This window comes from Artemia franciscana, chromosome 8 (genome assembly GCF_032884065.1).
Source record: "Artemia franciscana chromosome 8, ASM3288406v1, whole genome shotgun sequence".
Taxonomy (NCBI): Eukaryota; Metazoa; Arthropoda; class Branchiopoda; order Anostraca; family Artemiidae; genus Artemia; species Artemia franciscana.
In genome coordinates this window covers 25,116,286-25,134,829 of record NC_088870.1, presented here as the reverse complement: position 1 = coordinate 25,134,829, position 18,544 = coordinate 25,116,286, and the positions used below count along the sequence as shown (strand labels likewise).

The 18,544-nt window shown below is 36.8% G+C and overlaps 1 protein-coding gene across 1 annotated transcript in view; it reads left to right on the top strand.

Annotated features, from left to right (window-relative positions):
- Positions 1-17,988, top strand: part of LOC136030201 (RNA-binding protein 45-like) — a 272,030-nt gene extending 254,042 nt beyond the window's left edge. The window contains exons 14-15 of the transcript XR_010618210.1: positions 7,467-7,681; positions 17,789-17,988. The gene's annotated coding sequence lies outside the window, so the exon portion shown is untranslated. The remainder of the gene's footprint in view (positions 1-7,466; positions 7,682-17,788) is intronic.
- Positions 17,989-18,544: the final 556 nt, after the last annotated feature.

Here is an 18,544-nt window from a genome sequence, read left to right as displayed (position 1 = left end):
GGATCAGATTTTCTGGCAAAATTTTTCCTTGGAAAAATGTGGTTAGTGTCGACAAAGATGCTGCAATGTGTCAACTCCCTTCATATTGCACAAAATATTTCTGGCGTTTATTTTAACTCATCACTGCTATTCTCCACCCCCCCCTTAGAATCAATAATAAAGGCGTAGCCTTAATGTATACGTGGGAAGAATTAGACAACAAGTCCCGAAAACTTATTTAGTTTTCATCTGAAGGCTTAGTGAGGCTTAGAAAATTAGACAACTGAAATATCCTCATTTTAGTATCTTACCAAACGTTACCTTCGGTATCTTACTATATCTCTGCATTATGAAGCAAATCACTTCAGATAAAGGATTAAAGCAAACGCCAGGATTATTTTTGTGCAACAAGAAGGGAGATGTCACCTTGTAACACCTTTGCGGACATCTTCTGCATTTTACCAAGGAAAAATCTTGTTAGACGATTTAATCCCCGTTGAAAGAAAATTATTCCCAAAAATTTTCTCCCCGTGGGAAATTCCCCTAAACAGTCCCCCCCCCCCTGCAGAAAAAAAACTCAGAAAATGTCCGTATGTTTTTAATAGCAAATACTACCTCAAAGCAATGGACAAATTAAAAAAAAATATATATATATATAAAGACTAATAAACTTCTATAATGGGATTTTCTGATCGTTTTGTAGTTAGGAAGGGAGGGAACACCTAAAAGGGTACATGCCGAAACAACCCAGCTCCCATTGAAGCTTCAGCTAAATACATAATTAGTTCTAAGGGAGAGACGAAGGGACGGTGGAGATAAAAATTGATATATAGCTCGCAAGGGCCGTATCCAAGATTTTTGTTCTGTGGAGGGGGTATTTTTGGGTGGGAGGGTGGTAAAAAAACCTTTAAAAACGCATAAAAAATGTAAAAACGATATTTAATCCCTTATGGTATCTGGAAATATTTCTGGTCTGCCCTGATATTATGGAAGTAAAGAGTAACATTAAACATCAAAATGAGCAGGATTTATTCTTTTTTGAAGGATACTGGCGCTTCCTCATCCAAATTTCCCCTTCATCGTCACTGAAACTTTGGAGGATGCTCATTAGACCAGAAACTGAGAGTTCTAGTCCTTTTTTATAAGTTGAAAGTAATTGGAAGCCAGCCAGCCGCGGTTGGGGTGGGTATCCGAGTGAGTAGTATCCGGAGGGATAAGCGCCAGCTCCCAAAGGTTTATGGGTTCCTATTGTATCTATTCAAAACCATTCGAAAGGGATGGGTATAACCAGGGCAACTGCCCCAGTAACTGTAGCAGGGGATGGGGGCGTTTTTAACTTTGTTTCAACTCGTTTTAACGTTGTATCACAGTTTTAACATCGATCCAACATTCTGATTATATTTGAGTATGGAATGGGGCGTTATAACTCCCCGGGCATCACCAACCTCTGTAATGGCTCTGTATCTATTGATACAATGCGATCATGGTTGCAGCGGTAGCTGCACAGGAAAGCAAAAAGTTCCCAAAGGTTTATGGGTTCCTATTGCATTTATTCAAACCATTCAAGGGGATGGGTACAACCAGGGCAACTGCCTCGGGCCGTGCAGTAGGGCTGGGGACCACAGCCCATAGTAACCAAAATTTTAAAAATGCGTTTATAAAAAAAACTACCTAGTGAAAAAAATTGCCACCTGGCACTGATTCAAAAATTGTAGCTATTATTTCGGTTCGTCTGGAAAATAGAAGTTTCTTGCGAAAAAAAACATTATGGTTATGTTGAAAAAAGTCTGAAACCACTCGAAAAAGGCGTCAGATTAAAACGAAAGTGTACCATTGGAATCAGCATGGTTGAAAACCTTGTACAGGGAAATTACACTCCCCCAATATAAACAACAAGAAAAATCACTTTTTGCAAGGGGAGCACACTGATCTGTCTCTCGTGTTTTTTTTTTTGTTTTTTTTTCTTTCTTTTTTCTAGCAGGGCTAGGGGGTGACCAAAACACCACAGAAAGAAGTGAAATAGCTTATACTAACGGAAATTTAATTTGCTCGTGCTCTGATTAAGTGACCAAAAGCAAAGATCAATTTTCAACAGGGATCAAATTGTCTGGCAAGATTTTCCTGTGAAAAAATGTGGTTAATGACCAAAAAAATGCTGAAAGATGACCTACTTTCTTGTTGCACAGAAGTATTTTTGCGTTTATTCAATACTTTATTTAACCGAAGTGGTTTGCTTCATAATTGAGGGAAAAATTATCAAGGAGGGGAGGTAGATCTTTGTGAAAGGGGTGATAGGATAAAAAAAACGAGTAGGTTTCAATGACCTAAGTATTTTGCACGGGTGATTATATCACACCAAGGATCCTGGAAGATAGGGAGAGGGCTCATGAAAAAAAATTAAGTTCAAGTAGCCAATGCTAGGAGACTACCAATACTCCCCCGACCCCTCCCCAGAACCTATAATGAAGGCATACAATGAAAATATACATGGGAACTAAAAAAAGTTAGACAACAAGTCTCAAAAACTCGTTTGGCTTTCATCTGAAGCTTAGAAAGTTTGGTCACTGAAACGTAGTCCCTTTAGTATCTTAATACCTTCGTTATACAACAGTCTACCACCTCTCATAAATAATTAAATAAAAAACAAGTTTTTTTTCAAATATAAGTAAGGAGCGACATTAAAACTTAAAACGAACAGAAATTATTCCGCATATGAAAAAGGTTGTTCCCTCCCCAACAACTTGTTCTCTAAAATTTTAATTGTTTTAGAAAGTAGAATTGTGACAAAGAGTCAAACTTTAACAAACAAATACAAAGTAGAAACAATTGGGAAAATCTTTTCAAGACAGTGGAAATCAGTTTTGTGAATATTTCGGCTCTATGTCCAAGGGCAGTCTTCAGCACAATACGAGAATAAGAGAGAAAATATGTATATATAAATAAACTTACATTAAATTGTGAGAATTAAAACTAAATATTTTTTTGAACTTTTTAAAAACAGCTCTAGCATCCTTACTTCAACGAAGTTGAACCAGGGCTGACAAAAAGAATGAAGTGAGAATATAAGCTCATTCAATCTAAAGAGAACAAAGTGATTAAATGCAATTTCTCAGAGCCAACCTTGCTTTTTTAGCAGCCTGTCTCAATGGCCTTTTCGTAGCTGGTTCAATACTTAAATCGGTTTAGTAAAATATTTTGTTAGATCATTTTTAATTAAATTTGAGTATAAAGAATTTAGTGAGTATTTCCCCTAAGTCCCTGTTCAAAGAAATATTATTATTTATTTTGAGATTAATTTCGATTGATTCTCGAACCACCTGTTTTATCCCCAAATCATTACTGATGAGTGAAGATTTTTCAAAAAGTATCGTGTGGGACGGATTATTAAATATATGCCAACCTAAAGCAGAATCAAAGGAGTTGTTAGAACTATTTGAAATTAATGCCTTGTCAATGTCTTTTTTATGCTGTTGTAACCGTTTTTCTAGATTCTGATGGGTCCTGTCGACATAGTATTTTCCACAATCACAGGGTATTTGATAGACCCTTCTTTGGGCGAGTAACTGGGGTCTTATCTTTACCGGAATTCAAGAAATCAATGATTTTAAAATTATCAGTAAAAACTACGAACAGATTAATTTTTGTGCAAATATTTTTTAATTGTGTTGTGATTTTTGGGATATACGGAAGATAGACAATATTTGAGTGCTTCTCAGTAGCCTCACATTGTGAAATATCTTCTTTGATTTTACAAGAATGTCGTTTTATTCTACGGTTAATTATTTTATTGATATAAGGAATGGGGTATCCATTACCAAAAAGAATATCTCTGATAAAGTTTATTTCTGCATTTATATACGAATCGGAGCAAATATTCAGGGCACTATCAATGAGGGAGGTTACAACTCGTCCCCTGAGAGTGGTTTTGTCGTAACTAAGGCTTTCAAAATTCCGAGGAAAACGACTTTGAAATTTTTACCTTTGCTGGAACTTACACGGTACAACCGATTTTCTTCGTAAATAAATTAAAAAAAATAACTAGGAGGGTCTCCTAAATATGAGATGGAAAAGGTGAAATTTTCATTGTCAAAACTTGAAATGAAACACAGATACGACAATCCGACCTTACCGAAATTTTAGTAAACTTAGATACAACAAAATGTTGTGGGCTGCCTATCCTTTTCACCATGAAGATATGACAAACAAGTTCTGATGCAGCAATACTATTTGAAAAAGTGTAAAAATTAAAAAAAAAAAGCTCAGAAATGTTCATTTTTTGTTGAGTTTCTTTGCTGGCCGCCGTTTTGTTTCAAAGGAATCATCCTCTGGACATGGTCTCGCGCAAATAGAGAGGCTTCCAAACGTTCAGTATCCTCTTTGGCTTGAAGTACTGTTCAGTCTTGGTTTCAAAATACTTCTGGTCTTGGTTGGGGATGAACTTCAGGAGATACTTGACATCTTTGATTTTCGCATCAGGTAGATCAATATTTTTGCCACAAAGTTTGGGCAAAACAAGACGTTCAACAACACAGACAGCCGAAGCGTTGGGACACTTTTAACCGAAGTACATTCTTGTGATATAATAGCCATTTGCAAGTCTCCAGAAAAGGAAGTTATGAACCAAACTCTCTTAGCGTTATCCTGACGGAACTCAAGTTGTTTTACTTTTGAATACGGTACCAACTAGCACTTGTACAGCTTTGCTGGCTTTTGAAGGTCAAAAAACTTTGACTGGGTCACTCGCTGGACATTCAAAGGATGTGTCTTTTATGCTTTCAGTAACTTCCTCACCAGATCTATCGGAGAAAACAAATCAAGGTGCTTTAGCCCTCACTCAATAGTGCTATGTATAGCATCAACCTCGTGTATAGTCGAATTAACTGGTTCACAATACTTCATAACCACTTTTTCTAAGCGTGGAAGTGTTCTTAGAACATCTTGGATGGCGAAGCTTATAAATGAGTTTCGGTTCTGGGACACGCGGGAGTCCGACCAAGTAATTAACTGATAGACATCAGGGTAAGCATCGAGATTTTTTTCTAGTATAGTCAATAGTCCACTAGCTATTTCGTTTGCTCCACGTCCAGCCTCAAACTCGGACCAAATGCAACAGTATACCTCATTGATTTTCTTACTGTTTCAGACTGTTTGAGAAACTTACTGTTTCATTATGAATCCATTTTTTTAATGTTATATAATCTACAAGCACTTTTAATGTTATATAATCTACAAGCACCAATTTTCAACGATAAAGTTCAATAAATAAATTTTGTTTTGCTGTTTATGCCATTTTCTTCTTCCTTGACGCCAATTTTTCAATTAAAGTGTGCGTTTTTGGTCGTTTTTGACAAAATAATACTACGTTTTCTCAGCGCCAAAATTATTTATAGTTAGGTTGGGTTGGGTTAATTAGGTGAGGTCAAAAAATGCTTAAATTTGAATTTGTGATAGAAGCGATTATTAAATTCGTTAAGAACATGAAAAAAGACATCGAGTGTATGTTCACTTTATTTGTAAGTCAATAATACGAACTGCGAAAAATTTACCGACAGGCTGCTGCGTTACAAGGAAGCACTACCAAAATACGATCATAGCCAAGATTTATTCTGACCACTAATACGCAATAAAAATAATAACAAATCTGGTATTTGATAATATTAAATTATACTCTATATATGTACAATATATAATATAATATATGATAATATATGGTAAAAGGTAAAAAAAGGTAACATTAGACTTTACAGTCCGTACCGGCGGCGCTGATCTCCGTTTCTTGGCCCTTCAGCCAGGAAGTGCAATGGGGGTATACTCTATATATGTACAATATATAATATAATATATGATAATATATGGTAAAAGGTAAGAAAAGGTAAAGGATACGGCATTAGACTTTACAGTCCGTACCGGCGGTGCTGATCTCCGTTTCTTGGCCCTTCATCCAGGAAGTGCAATGGGGGGTTGGGGGCCAGCCATCCTGTGCTTTCGCACACCCTTCCTGTTTACCTTCCCCAGATTTCTCCAGGTACCCATTTAGAGCTGGGTCGACTCTGGCTAAGGTTACAGAGTCACGCCACTGACCCCCGTCCAGGGATCCCGAATCCAGCGCACCAACCAACTCGGCCAGGAATGTTCTTATGATAATACATGATATAAAATATATTATATTCTTGGAACAAAATATTAGTCAATTCCACAAAAATGAGGAACTGGATTCCTGTAAATATTTGCGCAGCTTGTGCCGATGTTAATAATGTCCGTTTGTGACTCATTGTGAAACTTTTACCAAATTCTTTCTTCTTCAAAAGTGTACGTCGACGGAGTTACGACAAAAATGCCCATGTAACTTTCCCCTATGAGATACGACAAAACCGCTCTTAACAAAACGGCAAAATGTGAGATACGATAAGCGAGAAATTTAAAATTGAGGCACTTCTAGTTGAGATACAATAAAATGGCCGGCGGAATCGGATAGGGCAAAAAATTTCACATTAGATGGCAGTCTTAACTCCACTTCCCGAAAAAGTTGCAGATACGACAAAACCGCTCTCAGGGGACGAACTGCTCTTTTAACTTGTGGGGGGTGATGTGAATTAAAGAGAAGATATCTATTATTTTGTGTTGGCTTTCGATATATAGTAAAATCCAGTTAATCAGCATTACGAATAATTAACACATCTAAAAACGGTTAGTCATACTTTAGCGTAAAGAATGAGGCGTTCCGGAGGGGACAGCCCTTTCATATCCGGAATAATTTCTGTTCGTTTTAAGTTGTAATGTCGCTCCTTATTTTCAGTAAAAAACTTATTTTTTAAATTTAGTAAAATAGAGAGGAAAGAATAGTAGTATGTTAACAGGAACAAGTTCTTTTCTAAAAAATTACTATGGTTGCTGAAACACTATGCAGTTCTAAGACCAAGGCGAAACTCCCCCAGAAAAAGTATGTAAATTCCATAATAACCATTACTGTATGTAAACAATGGTCAAAGTTTGTAACTTGCAACCCCTCCCCCAGGGACTGTGGGGGATTAAGTCGTCCCCAAAGACACAGTTATTAGGTTTTCGACTAAGTTGAACAGAATGGCTATCTCAAAATTTTGATTCAGTGACTTTGGGGAAAAATGTGCGTGGGAGGGGGCCTAGATGCCCTCCAATTTGTTGTGACTTAAATAGGGCACTAGAAGTTTTAATTTACGTTAGAATGAGCCGTCTCGCGACATTCTAGGAAAACTGGGTCGATACGATCACCCCTACGAAAACAATCGACTGCACAAAAAAATACAGAAAAAGGGAGTAGGGAAAAATTCTGAATACAAACAAGCATCTCAACGGAATTTGTAGTCATTTATATAGCGCAAAAGTATAAGCTTCATGAAAGTTTTGACTGTTGGGAGCAGCGGATGTCTAAACCCCAGAGATCATCCTCCTCGCGATACCACTGGCTCTGTTAGAATGGTTTTTAACAGTGTTTCTTTTACTCTTTTAAGCAGTATCAATTCAGCCTTTGAAGAGCTAAGAGTAAATGTCCCAACATTTCCGTATGAAAAACGTCTTTCAAAAATTGACACCCTTCGATTGGCCATATCATATATTGCTTTACTTCGGGACCTTCTCAAGTCAGACTTGGACCCTGTCGCATTTGTTGAAAAATCCTTACGTGGAGAAATTAGATCTGAAAGAGGAGCAATCTGGAATACAAGTGGTAAGTTAGTTGTAATTAAACATTTCTTTGACAATAAAGGAGGCCATCAGTTTCCAGCCTTCTGGTAAAAAAAGAAAAAAAATAAACTGATAAGGGAGTTTAATGCAGCCGTTAACAAGTGCAACGCTATTACTTTTTTTTTCTTTATTAATTAAATTGTGGAAGACCTTCAACAACAAATAAAAGGTCTTTTATATCTTTTTCGTTAATCTAGAAATACGAAAGGAAGGTGAGTAGTTGGATCAACCTTGAATACAAGCAAAGAGTTGGATCCTAATCTAACATCTCTATAAAGTTGCTAGTTGTCGGAAGAGACTTGAATTTTCCCTGTATTTTGGCTATATATATATATATATATATATATATATATATATATATATATATATATATATATATATATATATATATATATATATATATACGTCATCCTAATGAGGCAATTAATAGACATAAAGTGGTCATGCCTGCAATTTTTAGAAGTTCGAAGAGTATATTGCTATTACTACAATTAAAACTCGCTGCAGCACCAAGCCGCCCGAGGCAAACACAGCTACATAAGCTCCTCCTCTATCCCAATCTATTCAAAGCCTCACTCTTTGCATCCCCCCAAGAAGTTAAAGTTTCCATTACATCGTTTCTTATGACCTCCTCCAACCTCCTTTGGTGACGACCTGGTTTCCGATGGGCCTTAGATGGTTGGCCGAAAAGGACGATTTTTGACAATCTATGGCAATGAATCCACAGAACGTGGCATAGCCATCTCAACCTTTCTCTCATTATAGCTTTAGAAAGCGGGATAGAACTACACCTCTTGTACAACTTACTGTTAGAAATGTGTTTAATCAGACAGATGCCCTAAAGACTCCATTGACAATTCCTCTGGCAAACATCTAAAAAGTCCTCAGTCTTTAAGGACACCCACGTTTCAAAACAATAATTGACCTCTGTCCTCAATGTTGCTTCTAATATCCTAAGCCTGTAACGCAGACTTGTCTTCCTATTCTTCTAGACGTTTTTTCAACTATGAAAAGAACCCTGGGCCTCGGCTTTTTTAATTTTTCTATATTCACTGCATTGGCCATCTGTACTAATAATACTACCAGGATAGGTGAGACTATCCACTTCTCGTTCGATCTTCTCGTTACCAAACATCACCTCTTTACCTTCACTTTTACCCAGTATACGTGACTTAGTCTTCTTATGTTACTTTTCAAACTCATTCTTGCGCCCTGAACTCTAAGAATCTCCAAGGGATAATTTATTGTGGTAACGCTTTTATCTAGGACATTCCAATCATAAGCATAATCTGAGTCTAGGGGAGTTTTCTTGTTCTCATTTGATTCCGTGTTCCCCCATAGTCTTTATCGTACTCCTTAAGATCAAAGTTCATCAAAATAATCCATATAAACACGAACAGAACACAGCCCTGCATAACTCCTGATTCAATACAAAACTAGATACTAACCTCATTTTCTACCTTCATCGCAGCAACATTATTCTCGTTCATAGAAAAAACCACTTCAATGTATACAAGGTTAGAACCTTCATTGAAGCCGTTTTATTGGCTGAATCTATCGCTTGTTCATAATCCATATGAGGACTAAAGGGGTCTGATGACTTAGGAGACTGATCAGACTCCTTTCGATCTGGCCGAGGTACTTTTCAATTATTAATCTAATAGTCTCCCCTTCCTAAAACGTCACTATTCTTCCCTTAAAACTTTATCTACAGCATCTCTAAATCAGATCTTCAGTGTTTCTAAGTAGTCTTCTAGATCTTCAGTAATTTGTCCCTTGGCTTCCACTTCACACCTTCTTAATTCGTATTTTAATGTTATCTCTATTTTCTGTAAATTCTTCTCATTTTCATATGATCTATCAGTCAAATACTTATTGTCCAAGTCCCTCCGATTCTCTACCAGACCTAAAGCATTTTCACTAATATTCCTAGCCGTGTTTCTAACTTTCCTTCCTAAGATACTGCCTGATGCTTGCCAATCTGTTTACCTAAAGTTATTCCATCCATCTTCTACATTGTCAATTTTTAAACTCTCTAGTTTAATATTCAACTGTTCATCCTGGAGCCTACCAGCGTCATAAATTTCCGGAAGGCAGTTGCTCTTCCTAAGTTTGAGCTTCAGATTAATCTGAGATGCTGCCATATGGCGATCTTTGCTTTTAATAACAATAACAGCAATCCTATATACCCTAGCATCTTACATCGATCCTGCCATTTTTCAATTTATAATGTCGTAATCAATAAAGTTGGAATTCCTGCCATCATGCGAGTACCATGTTCACTTACGGGCTATTTTATGACTAAATTTTAAATTGGTTATAATTAGATTTTTATACATACAAAATTGCAGCGGTCGACAACCGTTATTGTTTTCTTTTCACACACCAAATTTACATAGACTAGGAATCTATCCCAATTTCTGCAAACCTCGGCAATATAATCTCCTGATAAAAATATCATATTTCTACCCGGGATCCAGTCTATATGTAATTCAATGTAATTTTCTGTCTGTAAGTAAAATTCATCTGAGTCCCTACTAGCCAGAACGCCGCTAATTCCGTAGCTCTAGCCATTTCGACCTATGATTCCTCCCTCGGTGCAAAAGTAAAATCCCCATCTTGTTACGGAATTGTGCGACGACTTCCAGCTGGCTTTTGCTCTGAAGATGTTTGTGCTAAGGTGGAAAACTGCGTTTTGGCGGTCAAGATCGACACAACCCACTCATATAAGCTAAAGTTTGAAAACAAACCGCATTTACTCACTGCAATGCGCTCCCCCATTGTAATTGGTTTACCAACTGAAGAATACAAATTCCTCCCACTTCGATGCTATAACTACCAGCAGTTTGACCATATATTCACCTCTTGTAAGAACTCCTACGTTTGCTCAGTCTGTGGTGGAGGGGGACATTCAAGCTCTAAAGACGATCCCTGCAAGAAACCAACAAAATGTGCTCTGTGCAAGTCTCTGTGTCAGTTCTATCATGGAATATAAATGGCAAAGTCGCTGATAAAATTCCAATTTTGACTCAATTGCTCAAAAAATATGTGATACATCTTCAAGAATATTTTCTTTCAACAGATAAAAAAGAGCTTCTAAAACTTCGCCCCATTGCTCTGTATTTTTCTCCCCAGCAATATATACTGCAGCACGTGGACGCCTTGTCATTATGGCTACTTTAACACGCAATCAGATTGAATCTGGCGATCAAATTCTTGCATTACATGCCTGGATATTTCGATAATAAACATTTACCTTCCGACGAATTACCGCAATGAGAACTCTGATTCAAAGTTTCTAAGTGCTCACAAAAAAGTGTGCCGACTCGTCAAGAAAGTGGAGAAGTCATCTGAATCGCGCGTTATAATCATTGGTGACTTGACAAGCAAAACCCTCCCAAGGAGCAGTTGCTCTGGAGCTCTCCATTCAACCATTTTACTCTCTAGTGGAAAAAGATGAAAGTTTTACTTAATATAGGCACTAGATTATCAACGTCGAACCTCGATCATATTGTCTCTTCTTTTCTCTTGAACCAAGCCACAGTCTTGCATGAAGGCTTTTGCTCTGATCACCTTCCGATCGGTGTATATATTGACTGCATCAATGCTATCAAAACTTCTAACTTTAAAAAATGGTTCGATATCCAAGATTGGAGCCACATTAATCGCCAGTTATTTTTGTTAGAGTGTGACTCGCTACTTAATAAGATTAAGGTTCCATTCCATCTCCTTAGCCCCGACTGTAGTTCTTATCTTTGTGAGCGTGAGATTGAAATTCAGATTACCAGTTATCTTGCGGAAATGAATCACGCACTTCGACATGTAGAATTTATTGAGGTTCCAACTAGACGTGTTGGCAAAAAAAACAGAAGTGGCTGATTGGTCAAAAAACTCAAGTCTTGTTTCAGCATCTGGCTCCGAATTGGGAATAAATGTGATAGAACGCGTTCTGGTATACTAAGCAATTTGCGGTTAAGAACAAAAAAAATTTCAAGACGTCTTAAGGACCACAAAATCATGCTGATACAAAAAAATGTAGACAATATAGCGAGTGATCCTTGTTTTTTGTGGGAAAATCTTAAACGTTCCGAGCGGACCTCTTGTAATATTTGTAATATTTGTGAAATTAAGTGCATTGGTTATTTATAAAAGTGAATTTTCGTCACCTGATCCGTCAACTGAAAGTAAATTGGGAAAAGAGCTTGACAGTATCTTGGCTAAATTCCAGCAGTCTATCTTCTCAATTACTCCTTTTGACGTAAAGTGCGCTTTGAAAAAGATCAAGAAAAAACATCCGCTGGTTTTGATGTGGTCTCCGCTAAACGTTTTGAAAATATTAGTGATTTGCTTGTGCTGCACCTCTCGCTGTTCTTTCAAATGTCAATTCCTTCAGGTATGGTGCCACAACAGTTTTGTATTGACCAGATCACTCCTATTCCCAAAAATGGAAAATAGATCTTGAAGATTGTCAATCATACCGCCTTATAACCGTTTTGTGTACCTTGTTTAAAATTTTTGAGTCTGTTATTCTTAGTGAAATTTCTTGTAAGTGTTATGCTCCTCCACACCAGTTTGGTTTCAAGAAAGAATTAAGTCGGGAGCATGCTCTTTATGCCCTTTTTAATGTTCTAGCTGATATGGAAGGATCCGGTGATTTCCTTGTTCTCTGCGCACTTGACATAGCTAGAACATTCGATTTGTGTATATTTGCCCATATTTTGTCAGAAGCTATAAAAAGTGGGGTTGATCGTTCTGTTACTAAATGTCTCAGTTATATGTATAACGGATATTATATCCGTTATAATATATGTATAGTCATCTTAAAGCTAAAATAAAAGGGGATTCGGATCTTTTCAATATATTTAAGGGTGTCAGACAGAGTGGTTTAACTTCCCCTGTTCTTTTTAATAACTCAGTTTCTGCTGTTCAATGCTCTGTCGAGTGCACGTGTATTTATGGTGGAATCGATGTTTCTTTATTCACCTACGCTGATGATATTTTGGGTCTATTCGCACCTTTTTGGGAAGTAAGAGAACTTTTTCAAAACTCCAGCATCAATATCAGCAGATCAGTCTGAATTTTAATGTCGGCAAAACTGTAGCAATCGCTTTCAATCTTAAGGGTAACTCTTACATACGACTTGAACTTTCTGAAACATCTATTCTGCTTTCCGATAGCCTTATCTATCTTTTTATGCCCATTGGAAGAAGTATTAAAGAAACCATTAAGCTTGTAATTCAAAACCTTGCTAAAAAAAAGATTCGAATTGCATATGCTTCTCTTGCACCTAATATCACAAATCTTAGTCTGTTTCACCTTTTCAAACTTTACAACAGTCTTACTGTGCCCCATCTTCTTGCTATGCCCCCCCCCCATTTGACATTTTTTCTGCTTCAAATAAAAAAATATTAACCAAATCTATTATAAATTCGCCAAGTACCTGCTGCATCTGCCTCCTTGGTTCAGTAAATCTTCTCTGGTACAAAAATTTAAATAGATTCTTTCTGCAAACATTATTGATAAAAGAGTGGAAAATTTCAAATCCTCCGCTAGAAAACTCAGCCACCAGTAGTCTTCCCTCTTCGTATAGTAGGTAGTTATGTTTGTGTTTATTGATTGTAATTTCTCTTTTCGTTGTTGTCTATTTTCTCTTTTTATTTTCTTTTGTCTTACTCCGTCACTAGGGCTACAAACCCTCCTTTGTTTTTTCGACGGGTCAGAAATAAATTGATTGACTGATTAACATTGTCCGGGCGTTATAAATAATGCTTGAAATCGATTGGGTTATTTAAGAAAAGCACCAGGGGATCCAGCTTCGCTCCATGAAGTCAATTTTAGAAATAACAACGGTGTCCGGCGTATCTCCCTACCGCAAAAATGCGTATCCTCCTGTAGTCTGACTCACACAAGAAAAAAATCTTTTTCTAAGTTTAATTTTTTGAAACCAAGATACAGCGGAGAAGTATTTTTAAGTTTCTGTGGGTTAATTCTCCCCCTCTATTTGGTATCACTGGCAAGTGTAGACATTTGAAGGTTTTATTCTTATTCTGGGCTGCTGTAATAAATGCCATTCAAGCTATAAAAAGAGGCCTTTAATCAGGATTCAGTGCAAATACTGTTTCGTTCACTAGGCTAGAAATTCCTTAAGGGGCGCTATTTCTCAACGGATTCTTTATCGCTGTTAGCAGTCACATTTTTGGTTAGAAAAACTATTGAAAAGGTCCACATTGATGCCACTGTGAGGCCACGCAGCAAGTATTTCTCTTTCGTGGATAGGGATAGAGAAAAGAAGTTATGACCGAGCGTAGACCCTAAACCATCTCAAGGCACCGAAACAGCTCCAACCTTTCATACCAAGCCTATCCTCTCCAGGGAATTCATGTTAGCCTCAGGAGGCTTGGCGCTGCAGTGAGTTGTTGGTAATAGTAGATACATTATGGAATAGCTCGTCTTCCATACAAAAATTATATTTTTGGTAACAATCGCTTACTCTCTTCTTGCCTGGGTGGTCAATAAAAAAAATTGACTCATTAGTGATTAATCAGGCACCTCGACCAAGGGGTCGAGCTTCGCTCGGTGAAGCAAATTTTAAATACAAGAACGATGTCCGGCGTATTCCTCCCCCTCATTCGTCGAAAATTCCTCCGCCGAAACGTAATCCTTTTATACACTAGTTCGTACAAGAAAAAGGCTTTGTGTATTTTCTCTAGATTTTATTCTATTCACATTTTTTTTTCAACCCTGTCAGTTCGTGAATTGGTGCCACTCAAACTATATAAGGGTAAAACTAACTTACTTTACTAAAACTCCAGTCCCGAATAATAGTACTTTTAGTTGATTTCTTATTCTAAGTTCAACTGACCTGTTGTGTCAATAAACTCTTCCTAGCTATATTATTTATTATGGGTTGCCTCCCTATTGTGGTATAATATTTGACAATTTGTAGGCATGAATTATAATGAATCGGAGAAAATAGGCTTGATATTGCTTGTGCAGGATGTTGACTCTTGTTGATAGAAGAGCATCGCCGAATGTGGAAAATCGTATATTGACCACGATGGGTTCAGAATTATAAAGAGCCTCCATTCAACTGAAGATCATAGGGACTTTTTGCTGTGCGTTTCCAAGCCGTCTTAGGCGGTTTGTGAACTCATGAGGATAAGTACTGATGGGACCCATTGGTTTTCTTAAGGATGTAATAACTTCAATGATTTGAGCAATATGAAAGCTGGGACTTGGTACGTTACAAGGTTAAAAAACAGCTATTGTTTTGACATTTTCACTAACGAATTCAGGCATTTTGAATTGTACTTGCTTGGAGTTATAGAAACTCGTCTACCAGGGTTAGAAAACATAAAATCGGATGATACAGAATTTTTTTTAAATTAAGTTAGGAAGGAAGGGACACTTAGGCAGGGAGTAGGGCTCATGCTGAATGAGAAAGCTTGTAAATCTTTCTTAGGTTGGTATTAATAATAGGACTCTAGTTGCTACTTTTATGACCAAAAGTGCAATGTATCAGTCATAGTGGTACTTACACGTGTAAAGCCGATCGGCAGAGATAGTAATGAGTCAGATGAATTTTACAAATAGTTACAGAAACAAATAATAATTTTAAGGGATCCGAAATTATTTTTCATCAATATCTATCTCGCTTTTTACGCTAATTCTAACTTTTTTTTTCGAATTATTTAAGAACAACTCCTGAAAGACAAGAGCTGTCTAATTAGACTAAGGAATTGTTAAAATACTAAATAAACTACTTTGGTAAAATACTTTGCTATAATTTCTGATCTTTCAAGTTTAGTGTTGCTCCTTACCTTCGGTTGAAAAAAACAATTTTTAATCGAATCAATGAAGGGCTGAACTAATTCTCATGGGAAAACATTGATATGTTTCTGATTTGAATATCCAAAAATAGCCAGTAGATTATTTTTCTTTACCCTGAGCGGAATTAATTCCGAATCGTGTTTTTTTTTTTTTTATTCGTTCGTGTAACAGAAGTTTTTTCTATTTTATTCAAAATTTGAAAAAAATCGTGCAAAATACTCTTTAATTCCAAATTTTGTCACTGACTTTTGGCAAAACCTAAAGTTAATCTGGGCAAAAAACTGATCAGAAATATCGAAATCGATTATCGAAAGTAAAAATATCGATACATCGATATATTTTTAAATCAAATTATCGCCCAACACTATTATCAGGTTCTATTGTTTACCCAGGAATGCCTATTAGGTAGAGTATGGTTTTTATGCATACCCTACAGATAAGTCATTTTGGCGAAAAGCATACGAAGTTCTGCCATCAACAAAAAGGAAATGTAACTGAAAGATCCGAGCCTGGCTGCACGATGCTTTGGATTTTCCTAAACATGCTAAATTTCTTCTTAATTTAGACCGTGGACGAAGAGTTCGTCGGTGTCGCATCGCTCCAGCATTATCAATCCCACTGCTGTTCTTACTAAGCTTTGGGTGCACCCCCTTCAGGGTGCAAGAAAAACGTTCGAACATTAACATTAAAGTCGCTTAGACTAGGAATAATTGAAGTTGAAAAGATAATGTTGGGCAGAGAAGATCGATCAAGTAAACACTTTTACATACCTGGGTGATTATTAGTTAGGACGTCGAATGCAGCAAAGATGTAAAAGGTAGAATAGCCAAGATCCAAGGTCTTTTTTCACAGTTGAAAAAAAGTTTGGAAGAATAGGCAGATACGTCTGCAGACGAAGATAAGAATGTTGGAAGCTACGATAATGACACCGGATGTCAGAAGAAAAAACTAAAAAAAAGAATGTTGTTCAATCCCATTTTCTAGGGCTCAAATGAAAGAAAGGTTGGTATGATTAGGACACTTCTTACTGATGTAGAATGACAGATTGCCAAAGTGTCCATTTTGACCAGCCATCTGGGGCCAAGCGAAAAACAAAATGAAAATAGATTGGGCTGTAGAGGAGCGTGCGCAGCTGTGTTGGCCTCACGTGGTTTGTTGCTGCAGTGAGTTGTTAGTATAGTAGATTACTGGAGGATAAGCGATAGAAGAAATAATAAAAAGACCTTCCAGTTTCTAACCTACGCCACGATTATTAGTTACATCGCTTAAGGTTACGTGTGAACTTGCTATTGATGATACCCTTAGGAAAGTTCGTAGTGCATATGGAAGGCTTGTCCCAAATAAGATAAGATTTAATCGTCATATTCTGGCCCAGTTATATAATCTATTTGTTCAGCCAGATTTTGTATACATATCTCCGCTTGGAAATGTTTCACTCAGACGGGTAAGAATAAGCTGCGTATGATTTATTTTAAGTATGCTAAGTATTTTCTTGGGCTACCACCGTGGACCAGTAACCAGTCTTTGATTAAAAGATTTGGTCTGATAATCCAGATGTTGCTGTCCCTATGAGAATAATTAATGTTCAAAATAAGTTCCAGACTCTAGATCACCCTTGGGTGACTCTTCAGAGTATGTTTAAAATTAGAAACGATTTTTAATAGTTGAATGTTATGTGTATTGAATCTGTTGTATATATTGGAGTTAAACTGTATTTTGCTGCCTTTTTCTTTTTTTTTTTTTCTTATTTAATAGTTCAATTTCGATTTATTTAATCCATTGTATATTTTTGTGTTAAACTATATTTTGCTACTTTTATATTTTTCTTTATATTTTTCCTTTTTTTTATTCGTACTCTGCCCCCTATTGTATTTGTATAGTTTTGGCAGGCAATAAATCTACATCATATCATAACGTTTTAATTCTCCTACTTATCGAAAGTTCCAGTATTTCATTGACGCACAAAGCACTGAGTCTACTTTATAATAATTCTGAACTACGTTTCCTTCATGGCCTTTCTTTTCATTTTGGGTAGCTCCTTTTATCATATATCTATTATAGTCATGACCATAGAAACAAATCGTATTTGAGTTTAGGACTAGGGGGTTCACGGGGGGGGGGGGTTAACAATAAATGACTACACTCTATTACTGTTTTTTCATGTTTTAAGAAAGCCCTCTCTCTCGCGCGCGCTTTCATTCATTTTTCCAAACTCATTTGCCTCAACTCACATATTAATCGTGGTAACATTATATTTCAGATCTAACTGCTCGATTGTCATGGATAAAATGGGAAAACCTTGGAGTTCGTCCAGGAAAAAGAATTGCTCTTGGAACCCTTCCAGCAGTGTTAGAGAATGGCTCTCATCATTGATCTCAGTTTAATTCACAATCAATGTCTTCCACAGTTTTCTAGTCATATTGGCACTACCTGATCTCAAATTATAGTTTTTGTCCCCAGTTTTTTAGTTACTATAATACAGAAGCCAAAGCAAAACTGGGAAAATTCTTTAGTAACATGAGGCTATAGACCTTTGTATAATAAAGAATCAATGCAGACAGTGCTTTTAATATCCACAAATTTATTAGAATTTCTCTGAAGAAAAATTCGGTTCAGGCTTCAATGGTCCTTTCCTCTTGTTACGTCAAGTCTTTCACACTGCCTTGAACGCCACGCGTGGCTATTTGAGCTAAGAAACTACATTTTGTATGTGTTTCTTCGTTCTCAAGGTCAACATAGTGTGAGCTTTTTTGTATAACGAAAGCAACTTGGGAAACAGACAAGGGCTCTTTTTACTTTTTGATATGCTCATTTCTGCTCTGACTTTTAAAAATACTACAAGTGCATGTGTAACATACTTGTAGAAAAATGAGTTTTATGAACGTTCTTCTATTTATGAACAGCAACAAGCGGACTTGTCCAATAAAGGCCAAATCTCGGCGTTTGGACTACAGGAATATTTTTGGCATCAAAATTTTCAAACAAATTCGCTTAATAGCACATCCGAAATCGGCAG